We start from the raw sequence: 15,694 nt of genomic DNA, 5'->3' as shown, positions 1-15,694 counted from the left end.
CACATTCAAAGCAATAAGGCACAACTATCCATTTAAAAACCCCAATCAGGCAGCCAGTCATTGAGGGGAAAGCTTGCTTGAGGAGAAGGGTTTTCGGCTGGTTGTGGAAGGACAACAAAGATGGGTGGGGCCAGCCTGGCCTCTTGTGGGAAGGAATTGTTGGGAGTTGTTGCTCCCTGTAGATTTCCAGGGGTAAGATTGTCCATTTGAGTTCCAGTTTTTTTGAAGCAGGGGGAGCTGAGGCCCCACAAAAAGCTGGGGCAAGCCACATGTCACTCATGTCCTGCACCTTCTGGCCCCTGCCTTAAAGAATGACAACTAATGGAATTAAAGTGCCTCTTCACCAGTGGAGACTCTTATCTCCTGTCACTGTTCCTAAAATGCCAGTCTGTAACCATACAATCGTGCCTCGCTTTACGATTGCCTCGCATTATGACAAAACCGCATTACGACGATCTTTTGCGATCACAATTGCAATTGCAAAACGATGGTCTAAATGGGGTTTTTTCGCTTTGCGATGATCGGTTCCCTGCTTCGGGAACCAATTCTTCGCAAAAGGACGATTTTAAAACAGCTGATCGGCGGTTTCAAAATGGCTGCCGGGTAAACAAAATGGCTCCCCACTGTTTTCTGGGACGGATTCTTCGCAAGACAGGCAGCAAAAACAGCTGCCCTATGGAGGATCTTCGCTGGATGGTGAGTTTTGACCCCATTGGAATGCATTGAAGGGGTTTCAATGCGTTTCAATGGGTTTTTGGTTTTTTTGCTTTATGATGTTTTCGCTTAACGGCAATTTTCCTGGAATGGATTATCGCTGTTAAGCGAGGCACCACTGTACTTCTTTGCTTAGGTGGATGGATCCTTGCCAGCAAGGCTGCGTTAGGTATCTGATAGTGGAGACAGAGACTGGGAGTTCAGTTTCACACTGTGCCTTGTTGCTGGACTCAGTGATTCCAGCAAGGAATACCTTCCAGGTCTGCAGTTCTAAGATGATGATGATGATGATGATGATGACGACGACAATGACGATGACAATGACTTCAACAATTTTCGCTGATAGGGAGCAGGCACTGAGTTGATCCTTGCTAGTGGCACCAGAAATGGAAGCAGAAATCCCCCAGAGAATAAAAGTTTAATAATACAACAGCAAGTAGAGCAATGGACTTCAAATAATGTTATCCAGCAAAAACACTAGTTACTAATTACTATAAGTAAGGGAATTGCAGTGGAAAACTTTCAGCAGTTTGTCATTCCATTGTGACAGTGTTATAAGTCTGGCTTGCTTGTGCCATATAAAATCCTGATTTCAAATTGATTAACAAAAACAACCCAACAAAAACTCCTTTAGAGACAAGGGGACTAGCATTGGAATTCGATATTTAGGGAAAATATACAATAACTGCCTATGTTATAGGCAGCACTATAAAAAAGTGTTGAGTTGTTTTCATGGCAGGGATGAAAACAGTATTAATTTTGAAAAATGCATTAGCACTTCCAACTCAGATAGCCTATGAGAAAACCTGTGGGATTTTGGTATGTTTGAAAAATAAGACTTCCAGTTCCTTTTTCCTGGAGCTACATGATTTAAAGGATATTAAAATAAGTGATTTAATTGAAACTTAACAACTGATCCAGTTTGCTTTAGATGTATTTAGCACTGAAGCATTAGAAATAATCCAGCCAGCAGTTGATATTCTATTTAAAATATTTATATGCCACCTTTCTCCTAAAAGGATTCAAGAGGGCTTACAATATTAAAAGAAACAATATTAAAAGCTAAAACAAGAAATTATTGCAGTATCTAAAAAGAATTACATATACCAAAACTTGTACGTAAAATCAATATTAAAAACATTCCGTGTGCATAATATATATAGCCACATGCACCCATGTACACACATACAGATGTCTTGAATTGAATTTTGTGGGGGGAAAGTGCAGCATAAGTGCAATAAATAAATATTCACTGTGGCTTAAACTCCATCAATTTGAAGCTAGGGTTGACACCTTAACAGGTATGCAGAGCGATCAGTAATGACATTATGCAGTGCAACAAACTGTGCTTGCTTATAACTTGTCCCCCATACATCCACACCTGGTCTTCATCTGGTAGGCCCAAATCCAGCTAGGGAAGAGGGAATACCTGGTGATGAGCAAAGATGCCCCGTGTTATCCTAGTTATGCATCGCTGAGCCTTGCTGGACTGCTACATGATAGCTGCAGTGATCTCATGCTGGCAGAGTAAACCAACATTCAAGGCAATTATAAAAATAGGGGAAGCCCAAACAAAGAAAATTATAGCTTTGAAACTACTTCGGACCAGCACCAAATTTGACACAGGGGTGGCTGATAGTCTGCTCTTGCTTTGTGCTGAATGTGGTGAAGTTTGGACAAAGGGTGTTCAAGTTACAGCTTTAAAAATGAAAAACAATTTAACACATCCCTGTTCAGAAATAAGTGGCTCAGATTTAATATAGCTCATATAAACTGAAAAGCCAAATCTTGCTTATCTTGAAAGGGAATAGTTGGCCCCCACCTGTTTTGGTTTTTTTAATTTGGAGAGAATCCAGGCTGCAGAGGCTGAAATGTTTTTTTTTTTAAAGGGGGTCTTTCAAAAGGGTAAAAAGAAGAAGCTGTTATAAGACTGAGCGTGCATGAAACAGGCTCGCCAGTCGGATTATACATAAGGAAGAAAGGGGCAGGTCAAGGAAGCCAGGCTGCTTCTTTCAAGTGGGCACCTGTTAGAGGAGGCAGGTCTTTAAAATACCAAACACCTGTTTGGCCGCTAAACAAATCAGCACAAATTGCTGAACCAGCAGTTTGCACCCATCTCTAGACCTGACAGTTGCTTTGTGTATGGGTGACAAGTAGTTAAGTGATGAAAACAGGAATAAGCTTCTGCAATTTTCCCTTGCTTGGTGTCACTTTGTGAATGATAGTGAGCAAATGGTAGTGTTTAGTCCCACTCCTTGAGATGTACACATGGTCAGCAAAGCATACATCTCACCTTCAGTCTAAAAGAAAAGGTCTGAAGGAGTAATGTAGTGCTTAATAGACAAGGCAAACATCACTGATGAAAAGGAATACTAAATGAAATGAGAGCTGAGGATGAAGCCATATGGAACAGAATATTCTTTGATATCCAGCTGCCTAAATTGCACATGACGATTCCAGGAAAGTAGAAACATCAATATTTCAGGGAAGTAAAGTGGTATTGAGGCTTTGCTCTGCAGCATTGAAGAAACAGGTGGGGAAATAGATGAGGAAAGAGAAATGTAGTGTGAGATGTTATGGAAATGAGCAGAACAGAAGGGCATATGTGCTCATGGGCCTTTGCTTTATGCACGATCCCAGAACTCTGGGCAAGCAGCAACATGAATTCATGATAGGTAAGTAAATACGCAGGACAATTAAGAAGATATTTAGCTTAAAAAGCAAAGATCCAGTGTGGAAGTCCCCACTGATGCATCAAAGCAGGATGAAGCAGTAATTTTATTTTTAGAGCTTAAGGAAGTTGTATTCTTGAAGGTTTCACAGACAGGATCTGATGGTTGTTCTAGGTTTTTTGGGCTCTTTGGCCATGTTCTGAAGGTTGTTCTTCCTAATGTTTCGCCAGTCTCTGTGGCCGGCATCTTCAGAGGACAGGAGTTGGAACTCTGTCTGTGCTCTGGTGCATTTTGGGGGGGGGGGCTGTAATTGAGTATTTATAGCTGTGGGATCAGCTTTTGTCCCTTTCAGGAGATGGGTGATTGTGGTGATCAGTGTATTGTGCGTGTATTGTTGTGATAAGGGGGAGAGATTATCTGTCACTGTGATTGATGGTGTCGTTAGCTGGTCTTTTGCGTGCAGTGATCACCGGTCCTTGTAGCCGGGTAGAGTTTGTTGACCTTTTGCAGGCTGTATTTTTCAGTACTGGGAGCCAGGCTTTGTTGAGTTTTAAATTTTCTTCTTTCTTGTTGAAGCTCTGCTGGTGTTTGTGGATTTCAATGGCTTCCCTGTGCAGTCTAATATAATGAGTGCTGGTGTTGTCCAGTACTTCTGTATTTTGAAACAGAATTTTATGTCCAGCTTGTTTTAGGGCATGTTCCCCTACTGCCAGGTATATATTGGAACCACAAAATGCAGCATCCACACCAGAATCAAAGTACATGAGAGACACTGCAGAGATTGGTGAAACGTTAGGAAGAACAACCTTCAGAACATGGCCAACGAGCCTGAAAAACCCACAATAACCTTAAGGAAGTTATTATTTTAACAACTCCCCAAAATTCGGTGCTCCCATGACCACTGATTTCAGAATTGTGAGAGGGAGAGTCCAAAAAAGTAATTTTTCCAGTCTCTGCTTCATTTTCTCATGGTCCTAAAGCATTTCCGTTTATAAAAAGTTCCTTCAGTACATTAAGGCATAAGGCTTATGTAGTATCTGGCCAAACAGAGAAGCTAGCATTACTGCAAGATTGTTTGCTTTACCTTTTTTTTTTTTATGAGAACGTACCAAATTGTCACTTCTTATGCAACACAGAAAGCAGTCAAATTTCAGCCTTGGCTTTCTCAAAATTTTGTGATGCAGTTTTCTGAACTAACAAGGCTTACCAAATGTATACGTTATGGCACAGTGCTCAGAAAATTGCTATTAGTGGGAAATGATGTGCCTGCTAAAGAGTGTTATATTAAAGAAAATTTCTTGTAGTGCTGCATTAAGTCTTATGCACCATATATAGTCACTTCTAGAAATCCTAGCCACAAACTGTACAGAACCTATAATAATAGGCACAGTGACTGTTTTAGCATTGAAAGAAGTCTGCCTGGCATAGCGTTAGCTATCCTACTTTGAATATCATGCAGATAAGCTTGCTTTTTTGTGACTGGTCAATGCAAAGTAAACATGGCCTTCATTTGCAAGCTTCATAGCTCAGGCACAAACCTCTGCAAAAGTGCTGTGAATTTCTAATAACATGCTATCTGAACTATCTGACTTGAGAAGCTTTCTGTCCAATAAAATAGAAAGCCATGTCTTGGCTAGACAAGGAGAGGATTCAGTCTTGCCCAGATCTCAGAAGATGAGGGCTATCAAGTTTCTCAGAAGATTTTAGAGTGAAATCAGTAAAGTGTAAGGCCTCACTACAGTGGACAGACAATCCCATAACTGCTCTCCCCAGATATTACAGTATTATTGGGAAGGAGTGACAGCGTGGATTTCTCCAACATATCTTGTAGAAATGTGTGAGGAATCCCATCTGGCAGCCACTTTGTGAAATCCATCCTCTTTTCAGACTGATTATAGTGTGGACACAATTTGCACTGTCCAGACAGCTGCAGACACAGCTGCAAACAAGATGTTTGAAGAGCATGCAGAACAGTGCACCAAACATGATTTATTGAACCAACATGCACAGATTTGGAAAAAAAAATACCTCCCTCCCGTCTAAAACCTAACATCAACAGGACATAGAACAGATAGGGAAGAATTGTAAGGATGCAAATGTGAAGGACGCACATTGCAGCACCAATGCCACTCAAGACATACCCAAAACATGGCCCCATGTTACTACATGGATTCTAGTCATTTTATGCATTGATATATGGTCACTGTTCAATAAAAAATATCATGTGGTGCAAACAACTATCCAATATTATCTTCATATTTTCTGTCTTCTGGATAGAATAGGGATGGGGATTATTTTTTGTTTGTTTTTGCTTAATTTTTTTTGCATAATATCTCCTTGAAGCTTGAGGGATCCCAAGCAGATCCACAGTGGCTTATTAATGCCACTTTTTGACTTGTAGCTGCGCACTCTTATTGAGATATTACTGTACCTCCTTCAAAGTACTGATGGTGAGGCCAGCTGGGATATGTAAAGTGTGACTGCCATCGAAAGCTCTTTTCTGTCTTGTCTGTCAGGTATGTGGTAATTTATCCAAAGCATTCATTTATAACAAGATAGGAGACAAATTCTTCAGCAGCCCAGATACGGTGCCGAAGCACAGAGAATGGTTTCTCCTTTTGTTCCTGCTCATGCCGCATCCCCACCTAGGGACTTCATTAGAGGGTTAACAGGATTCTTTCTATGAGTTGCTTTGGCAAACAAGGACCCCTGGGATGGATTTATAATTTAAAATGAGTAATGTGCAAAGTTTGGAAAGAACGGAAGTGCAGAAGGATACAAGAGGCCAGTATTTCGAAGATGAAAAGGGTGCAGGAATACATCTTGTAATTCCTGTTGGGAAGCACATGAAGAGGGAACAGACCTGGAAAAGGAAGCCTGGCATCAGTTTATTACTGAGCAGAGAATTCAAGGGCCGGCCCAAATGGGGGAATTTGGAGCGGTCTGGTTTGCAATGTTATCTACAGATTATTTTTAGTGCAATCTATTTTATTTTTCACTTGAGTGTTAGTTCCGTTCACACTGGAAATGTTTATGTTCATGGGGTCTACACAAGCCTTTGGCTTGTCAGTTTACTCATGTGTAAATTTACATGGCTTACTCATGAGTAAGAGCTACCCAGATTACTTATAAGTAAAGAGGCAGCAGTGGAGGACAGCAATGGCAGTACTGGTGCAAGGGGAAAATGTTTGGGTGAAGGTTGGGGAGAGGGAAGAAAGGAAACCCTTTATTTTCTCTTTCTTTCTCCTCAGTTGGGGCTCTGCCCCTCCACTGTCTTGGGGCTTAAGTGCATGGTGATACCATAGCTCTTCCTCCCCTTCCTTTTCTCACAGGTATCATTTAGTCGGCTGCAATGGCTTTTCTTTCCTTTCCTTCCCCCTCACCCCTTAATTAAAGTACAGTAAGTGGTATATTGAAAGAGTAATGCATCAGCCTAGAATGGTATTAGATTTGTGCCATGTCAATTAGGGAAATATTATAAGAAGAAAATGAAAATAGAGGAAGGGTTTCTCCACCTTCCATCCTCCCATTTAATGCCACAACCCACCTGTAACATCGCAGGGTTGTCACCCCGGATAAAGTCGTGCATAACTCAGTTTCAGAGCAAGCTAACTGTCCACACAGGCTACACAAATTCAGTGTTAATTTAATTAGGTGGTAATAGCTAAAATCCTACTGGAGATTTATGCCAGCATAACTGCAATTGTGTACACTCAAGAAGCAAATTGTTGCTAATTGTCATTGGCATTCCTGGCTACATGCAGTCACATGACTTTGCACTAGAGATGAGAGCTTAACATTTGTCTCCCAGTGAGATCAATAAAAAGCTTGCAACCGCAGGTGGCCAGTCCGATTGGACCCTTCCCCCTCGAACTGGGTGTCCACTTACCACTTGTGGTGCACCATGTGTGGCTGTCATCCCTTCCACCATGATAATTGTGGAAGTAGCCTGGCTGGAGCTTCTCTTACCTCCCTGTGCTGTTAATGTTGAGCTTCTCCAGGCAGGGCTGTGGGAAACCCTTGTCAGATACCCTAGAAAACAGACTATCATTCAGTGTAGACATTGGTGACATGTAGATTTTTAATTGCAATATTTCCAAGGAAGGGTGGAACTATGTATTCGCGAAGGTTTTCACGGCCGGGATCTAATGGTTGTTGTGGGTTTTTCGGGCTCTTTGGTCATGTTCTGAAGGTTGTTCTTCCTAACGTTTCACCAGTCTCTGTGGCCGGCATCTTAAGAGGACAGCACTCTGGGATGAAACTGTTCATTGAATACAGCCTCCCCAGCACCTCAATAAACATCGACATGTTTATATTTCTGTCAGGAATAAGTCTGTGGCCTTCAGGGGAGTAAAAGGAATTTAACAGCTTTTTGCAGCAGAAATCTGCTTTAACTTCAGGTGGTCCCTGATTGGTTGGGGTCACATCGTTTGGAACTACACTCAGAGAGCAGGCACCTTTCTAACATAACAGTTGTCCCTGCCTCACACCACGTGAACCAGAAATGTTCTGTTAACCACATTGAACATGGATCTGTTTTTAAAAAATGCTTCTGATGTGGTTCATTTCTATCAGTTTGGATGGGTGCACATGCAAACGCCTTTCCAAAGGTGGTCATACAGAGGAGGGGCAAGATCTGTTATTGATCATCCAAGAGTGCAGGATATGTAATAATGGGCTCAAGCTACAGGAAGCCAGATTTAGGCTGAATATCAGGAAAAACTTCTTAACAGTTAGAGCAGTATGACAATGGGACCAGTTACCTTAGGAGGTGGTGAGCATTTCAGGAGTTGAGACATTCAAATGAAAATTGCACAATCATCTGTCAGATCTGCTCTGATTTGGACTCCTGCACTGAGCAGGCGGTTGGACTTGATGGTCTTATAGGCCCCTTCCAACTCAATTATCCTGTGAATCTATGATTCATGTATATGTGAATATGAGCATACATGTGTTTCACAGACATTTTTTATAAGCTAGTTTCATTCACTAAGATTAATTATTTGACATTTGAAGTATGTCCTTTTTTCTCACTTAATTACATTTAATCATTTTCTCATCATCTTACAATTTCATGAAAGCGCTACCAACAATATTATGAGTCCCCACTGATGTTTTTCAGTGCCATGTATGTGTGTGTGTGTGTGTATGTATATATATGTACAGTGCTTATTAGTGATGAAGAGAGAACCCAGTACAAACATAATTGGTTTTTAATTGGCCTTAAGTTGTAATTAGAAGGGAAGTGAACTAAGTCATAAAGTGTATAATTTTTATCACAACAAAATTAAGCAGGGCTGGTCTGACATTTACTAATGATGCATACGTTGTCTGTGTGGAGTTCTATCAAAAGAAGTAATAAATAACATACAAAGTATCAGTGCATGTTGTCCAGTACATTTGCAAACTATAGACTAGACATATGTAGGATTGTGCTGCTAGCAGGTGGGTTTCTACAGCTCATAGCTATTTAAGGCACAATTAGCATTTTTTTTCTCATGATTGAACTATCAAAATTACTTGGCTTGCAGACATATAAAGCTAAGGAAAATCTTTAGGAAAGATGTTCTGGAAAATAGCTGATATCTATTTTATCTATTCACCAACTGCACACCATCGGCAAATATATTTATCCCACACCATCAATTTACAAATTTATATAACATTACTCACACATTAAGCAATTAGTATCTGGATTTCACCAAAAGTAGTTATCTCCTCTGATCAGGATTTACTTGAAGTACTATATCCAGTTCTGGACACCACAGTTAAAGAATGATATCCAAAGGAGGGCATAAATGCTGGAAACCATTCTCTGTGAAGAATGGTTGAGGGAGCTGGGAGTGCTTATCTTTGAAGAGAGAACATTGAGAAACGATATGACAGCCATTTTCAAATATCCAAAAGCTTGTAACTTGGAATATCAAGGAAACATGTTTCCCAGTACTGCTCAAGGTGTTTGGAGTGGAAACAAGCAATGCAACCAAGCGTTTCTTGAAAATAGGAACTTTTCAACACTGGAATGCAAAGGATGGTGAATTCCACTTTGTTGTAGATTTTGGAACTGAGGTTAGATGGCTGAGTGTCATAGATGCTTTAGCTATGGTTTACTGCATTGGCAGGGGATTGAACTAGATGGCTGTTGGAGTCCGTTTTAACTTTTCAGTTTTGTGATTCTTTGTCCACTAGATTCCACTTTGTCCACTAGATTCCACCAAATCCACTTTGATTCTTTGTCTTGTAAAGCCTGAGTGGCTTTACAAGAGTAACTTTTCCAAACTCTGTTCTAGTAGTACCCCAAACGCACTGCTGGATAGCTCAGTGGTTTAGGTCAGAGGCTGGCAATTGACAAAAGCTGGTTTCAGCGGTCATGGGATCCCTTCCGGCTCTGCAGTTCTAAGATTGCTCTTGTAAAAGAGAAAGAAATAGAAAGGATGGAAGTGAATAAATTGAGCAAATGTGATTGCAGAAACGTTGGCCTTATTTGGAATGAAGAATTGTAGAGCTAACAGAAAAAGCTATGTGAAGGACTCAAGTTTAATCCGTGACAAATAGAAACCTCCACCCAGTTCCCTGTATGTGAACAGAGAAAATAAATCAGTGCTTTATCTATATTCAATAGCAGAAGCAGCACAATCCCACTCATGGGGATGTCATTTCTCAAAGAATTGTGTAAGATCACTTTTAACCAATGGGTTTGTTGAATGGTGTCTTCTGGCCTTGGGCCTCCAACTTTTTCAGTTAATGACAACACCCCTTCTGTTGATTTCAGCTTCTGTGCCGTCATTCTCTTGGCATATGTGTGGGAAAATTCAAGATGGCTACAGGAAATGAAACTTCTCTGCTTTCATGTGACCATATTGCTAGCAAAGACAATACTTGATCTTTAAGATAGTTCATAATGGGCTGTGCTTCGCACAGATGGATGGATTTGTCAGTTTTGCTTTCTTTTAAATTCAAGTTTTAAAAATCTTGCTATTCTTACAATGAATATGAATAGTATAAAGAATTCACGAACATTTATCAAAATTATTTAGTTAGAGATGTGGTGTCAAGTCGGAACCAACTTATAGCGACCCTAATATGATGAGTGGTTTACCAGTTACACACCCAAGTTAGTTTTGTTGGTTAAGTAGGGGTTCAAATCCTGGTCTAATTTTCTTCAGAATTCTAGCCCATCACACTATCCACTATTCCACACTGGGTACCTATCAAATTAAGTGTCTTTCATTTGCACCAGCAAAATTTGCAGTGGTATTGCCAGAGCATGTATAATATGTTTATACATGCTGTATAACATATTGCAGCTGGCTGGATAGCTCAGTGGTACCTGGCTGGGGAGCCAGAGGTTGGCCGTTTAAATCTCCACTGTGCTTCCTGAGATTAAAATCAGCCTATGTGGCTTTGGCCAAGCTGCACACACCAGAACGGAAAACTACGTCCGAGTATTCTTTACCTGAAAAAGATTTGCCATATTTCAGTATTGACTTAACTGCACATGATTACTGTATAACATATTAACTGAAGTAGTACTAGAAAATAAACATATTCATGTCTCTCCGCTTGTCTGTCATATGCTCTGTATGTAATATGTTTTATACGTAAAATGATCTTTTATGCAAGACACTAACAAATGAGATACAGTTTTAAGGTAACCCCCCAAGAGTGCAATCTTAAAATAAGAGTGAAAATCTATTTGTGATCATGAATCTCCATTATTGTTTTAATCCTGACTTTCTCTTTTCTTACTTTCACTGTCAAACTGAAATGATGCAATGTAGAAGATGGATGCCAACATAAACATTGTCTACATTCCTCTATGTGGGTACTTTGATTTGAACATCATCATGTGAAGATCTGTTGTCTTTTTGCCATTCAGACAGCTCTCTCAGAGGACCAGTTCCATTCATTAGCTGCCAGAAGAAGGAGAAGCCTCATTTTCTCTTCCCTTAAATCACTTTTCACTTACCTACAGAAACCAATGGCATCCTCAAGATCTCTTCTCTCATTCTGCAGTGGGATCGGAGCATGATGTAAGGGCTTTATTCATATGCTTGGTTCTGCTGTTTCTTTAAGCAAAGTCCCACTGCATGCTCTCTCCTTCTTTTCTGGTAGTGCTTGAAAAGTTCTTGCCTGGGATCTGCTGTGACCTTGGTGTTGTGTGCCATTTGTGCATCATTAAAAGGTTGTAATGAAGTTCTGCTGCACACAGATTGTAAAAGGTCAAGCAGAAAGTTGGGAGCCAATGAGGTTGGGAAGAAAAATTGTGCTGGCGGCAGAGGTTGAGGGATTCATTATATTGATGCTGTGGGGTTTTCAGCGGAGTAATAACTGGGTTAGCAATAGAATGTAAATCTTCTCAGCCACTTAGTTGGGGTCTGCTTCTTCTTGATTTGTGAGGGTATATTTTTACTAGAGTACAGGAAAAGTCATTGCACTTCTCATGAAAGCCCCTGAAAAGTGGCTAATGTATTCTAGGCGGAAAAGGCACAAGACAAACAGGAGGGTTGTTAGTATGGAGAGTGCTTGTAGCACTATGGGGCGGTATATAAGTCCAATAAATAAATAAATAAATAAATAAATAAATAAATATGGTCAAAGAGACTGGCATCGTTTGATGAATGGAATTGTTCCCTGTTGATCTTTTGAAGACATAAATTGGACATCCCGGCCCTCTAGCAAAGTGTCTGTCATTATGCTGTCTATTTTGAAATTCCATATGCGGCTTTTTCCTAAAATGTACAGCATCCTAAAGGCATAATACAATATGAAGAGACAGATAGCAAGAGCTACCAAACAAAAGTATCGATATCTATATGGCTTCCTTCTTTTGAATTATTATCTTGTTTTTCAACCAGAAGATTTTTTAAAAAACATCGACACGGGAAAGATCTTGTTTTGTGTAGTCTCCACTTAACAATTTTAACCATACACACTAATTTTTTTTGTAGTCCTGTCTTCTTTTGAGAGATGAGCAGGTATTCCCAACATGGAAACCCGATGCACTTAGGGAAGAATACACATCCGTCAGTACTATGATTGTCTCTAGTTTACAGTGTTGTATTGTGTTGTCCATTCCACTGTATTTGAGAACTGCCCAGAAATATTCACTGGTTCAAAGTGATGCAAACAGTGATGTTTCTCAATATTACCAATCCTCTTTAATGAGTTTGTTCTACATTAGCAGATGGTTACCATGCTGCTGCTTTCTTGTCCTGACAATTTTAAAACTGAGTTTTAGTGCATAGTGTTGCATTTGTTTTTTTTTCTGAGATTTGTCATTCAGTTACTGTAAAATACTTCTTTATAAAGGATTTTTTTTAAAGCGCCGAGAGATAAATATAGAAAGAACAACAATAGCAATGATAACAATTGCAGTACGACTGATGAAATGAATTTTACTCCATCAGTGTTTATGCTCCAATAACATTACAATCCTAAACACACCAACAAACAATAGAAACTTTTCCTCTCCCAACCAGAGGTGGGGGAACAGTGGGGTGGAATAAACATTGTAGTATCAAATTAATTGTTGTTGGGACCCCCAAGGGGGTCACAAAGTGTTTTTTTTTGGGGGGGGTCTCTCTAGTTATTTTAGAATGCAGTCATGGCAGGGAGCAGTTGGCACTGGTTGCAAAGGTTCTCTCTTGACGCTGGAAAAGGTGACCAAGCAGGACTTTGCCATGGTTTATTGTGCACAGCAGAGACTGAGCTCCACCCTGCTATCCATAGAGGGCAGCTGCCTGGCAGAATCTTTTTTACACAGATGAGGCAGTGGGGTCATCGATTACATGGTTATTATAAAAAGGAGTTGCAGCTTGAAAAAGGTTGGGAAATGCTACTCTGTCTGAACCTGTATTGCCAGGTATGACTGGCAGTAGCACTCTGAGGTTTCAGGCAAGATCTCCCCATATCCTACCTGGAGCTCCCTGGCACTTTCTGGTAGTCTACAGTGGTGCCTCGCTTGACAACATTAATTCGTTCCAGCGAAATCGCTGTGGAGCGAAAACGTCGTCAAACGAAATTAAAAAAAACCATTGAAACGCATTGAAAACCGTTCAATGCGTTCCAATGGGCTGAATACCTGCTCGTCCAGCGAAGATACTCCATACGGTGGCCATTTGCCTGTAAAGTGAGGAATCCATCCTAGAAAACAGTGGGGGGCCATTTTCTTCAGCCGGCGGCCATTTTGAAACCCAACGATCAGCTGTTTGCTGATCGCTGTAAAGCGGAAATCGGTTCCCGAAGCAGGGAACCGATCATCGCACAGTGAAAAAAACCCATTTAAAACATTGTTTTGTGATCGCAAAAGCGATCGCAAAAACGTCAATATAAAGCGGATTCGTCGTAGAGCGGGGTAATTGTCCAGTGGGGCACGACTGTACCATTCAAGACTGAACAAGCCCATCTCTGCCTTGCTTCCTAAATCGCAGGAGTGGTGGCTAACAAACTGACACCAAAATTACAGTTAAATAATCGTACGAAGACAAACATGAGTGAGACCTTCAAACTTGCTGACCTTTCAACAATAATGTGTGGTATTCCTCAAGAACTGAATAGGTATGCTAAGGGTCTGTGAAATGGAACTATCTTACTTGTATTTGAAAAGAGAAAAACCATGAAGCTGCTTTAGAAACGGGTCTTCCAAATTTCAGTAGATGACTGATATACTTTATCATTTGTAACATAGCTTCAATAAATTTCCTGAATCACAACCACCTACATACAGGGTTTACAGCCGTGATTCTCAACCTTGGGTCTGAAGGTGTTCTTGAATTATAGCTCCCAGAAATCTTGGCCAGCACAGCTAGTGGTGAAGGCTTCTGGGAGATGCAGTCCAAGAACATCTGGAGACCCAAGCCTGAGAACCACTATTTTACAGCAATGCTGTTGGCACCAAATCCCCTTTTCCCAGGGGGAAAAATCATGATTCGTGAATTAATCTTACCAATTAATCTCACAACATTTTAAAAATCTCATTGTAAGGTAACTTTTATACCTTGCATTTTTCATTAGTGTGACTTTAATAAGAGGTCTGTGGTGCATCATCACAAGTCTTAACTATGGATATTATTTTCAACCTACTGATTTCCAGTCTTGGATGAAATGAAAAAAAGAAATAGCATTTCACCAAAATACATAGAAAGATTTTTGAAAAATGAATAAAGATTTTCATAATCAAATTACAATTCTTTCAACTGTTCAACAATAATACTAAAAATATGGGGCATGGCCACAGCCATTTAAAGACAGTTTGGATGAAATATGAATTAGCCACCATTGGGTTGTCAGTCTCAGATTTGGTCCTGCAATGTGGGAATTCATTCTCGAGCTCCCAGGCCTTGATCTTGAAATTTCATAAAGTCAGGATGCTGCTGGTTCGACAACTCTGATCTGATTTGGGACTTCATTCTGACATGCTGCAGGTCACGTAGAGATCAACCAGTAGATGCAAATTTATTCTTCCTCCAGCTTTTGTTTTGATAATGTTTCTTTTTGATAATGTTTAAATACAACATAATATGAGCAGAGGAAAACAGCATGCTGAAGGGGTTCTATTCGTTTTTCCAGTTGTGCAAATAATGGCAGAGTTCCTATTTCTGTCTCTAGGCATGCTCTCTCTTGAGGTATTACTTATGCAACAACCACTGGCCATTTTGGGGATTCTTAAAGTGACAGTTCCGAAAAGTAACTTTTCCAAGCTGTTACCCAGGAGTGCAGTCGAAGCCATCATAAAGAGAATTGCAGCAACTAAATATTGTGACTAACTCTGCATAGGTAATTTAAGATGCAATTATAATAGCAGTCATTTATGGAGGTTTAATATTTGGAAGACCTTTTCACTGAATAATTTTTTACAAAAATCCTACATTTATCTTATCTCTCCCTCTCTCTAAAAAAAAAGATGAAATTTAGAATAGCTATGCTTTCTAAACATGGCTCATAAACCAATAATTCTGTCTGTTGTGAAATATTTGTGCTTCCTTCATGTTTACCGAACAAAGAAGGCTCCCTCACCTAATAACCTTAAAATGTTTCACACATCTCATTACATATTAGCCTAGGAAAGAAAAAAGACTGTGAATGATCAAACAGTCTTTCCCTCTAAGAGTGTGTAGACGGAATTTAAATTTGAATCATATATTAATAGCAGTGAAGCGGGGATTAACGTGGGATGAAGTAGCCTTGTGATTTCTTCCCATCACACAACTAGATGATAAATTTGTGCAGAGCCTTATCCTAAAGAACCAATCATTGCTTTTTTAGAATCTATAGATTATAAACCAGATTCATCAATAGATTGGAAA

At 40.0% G+C, this 15,694-nt stretch overlaps 1 protein-coding gene across 14 annotated transcripts in view; it reads left to right on the top strand.

The window, feature by feature from the left end:
- The window catches only part of NLGN1 (neuroligin 1), a 737,944-nt gene that overhangs the window by 572,600 nt on the left and 149,650 nt on the right, over nucleotides 1-15,694 (top strand). The window lies entirely within an intron of this gene.

This window comes from Pogona vitticeps, chromosome 3 (genome assembly GCF_051106095.1).
Source record: "Pogona vitticeps strain Pit_001003342236 chromosome 3, PviZW2.1, whole genome shotgun sequence".
In the NCBI taxonomy this organism is placed as follows: Eukaryota; Metazoa; Chordata; class Lepidosauria; order Squamata; family Agamidae; genus Pogona; species Pogona vitticeps.
The sequence above is the reverse complement of the archived record's forward strand: the minus strand, read 5'-3'. Positions and strand labels throughout refer to the sequence as shown.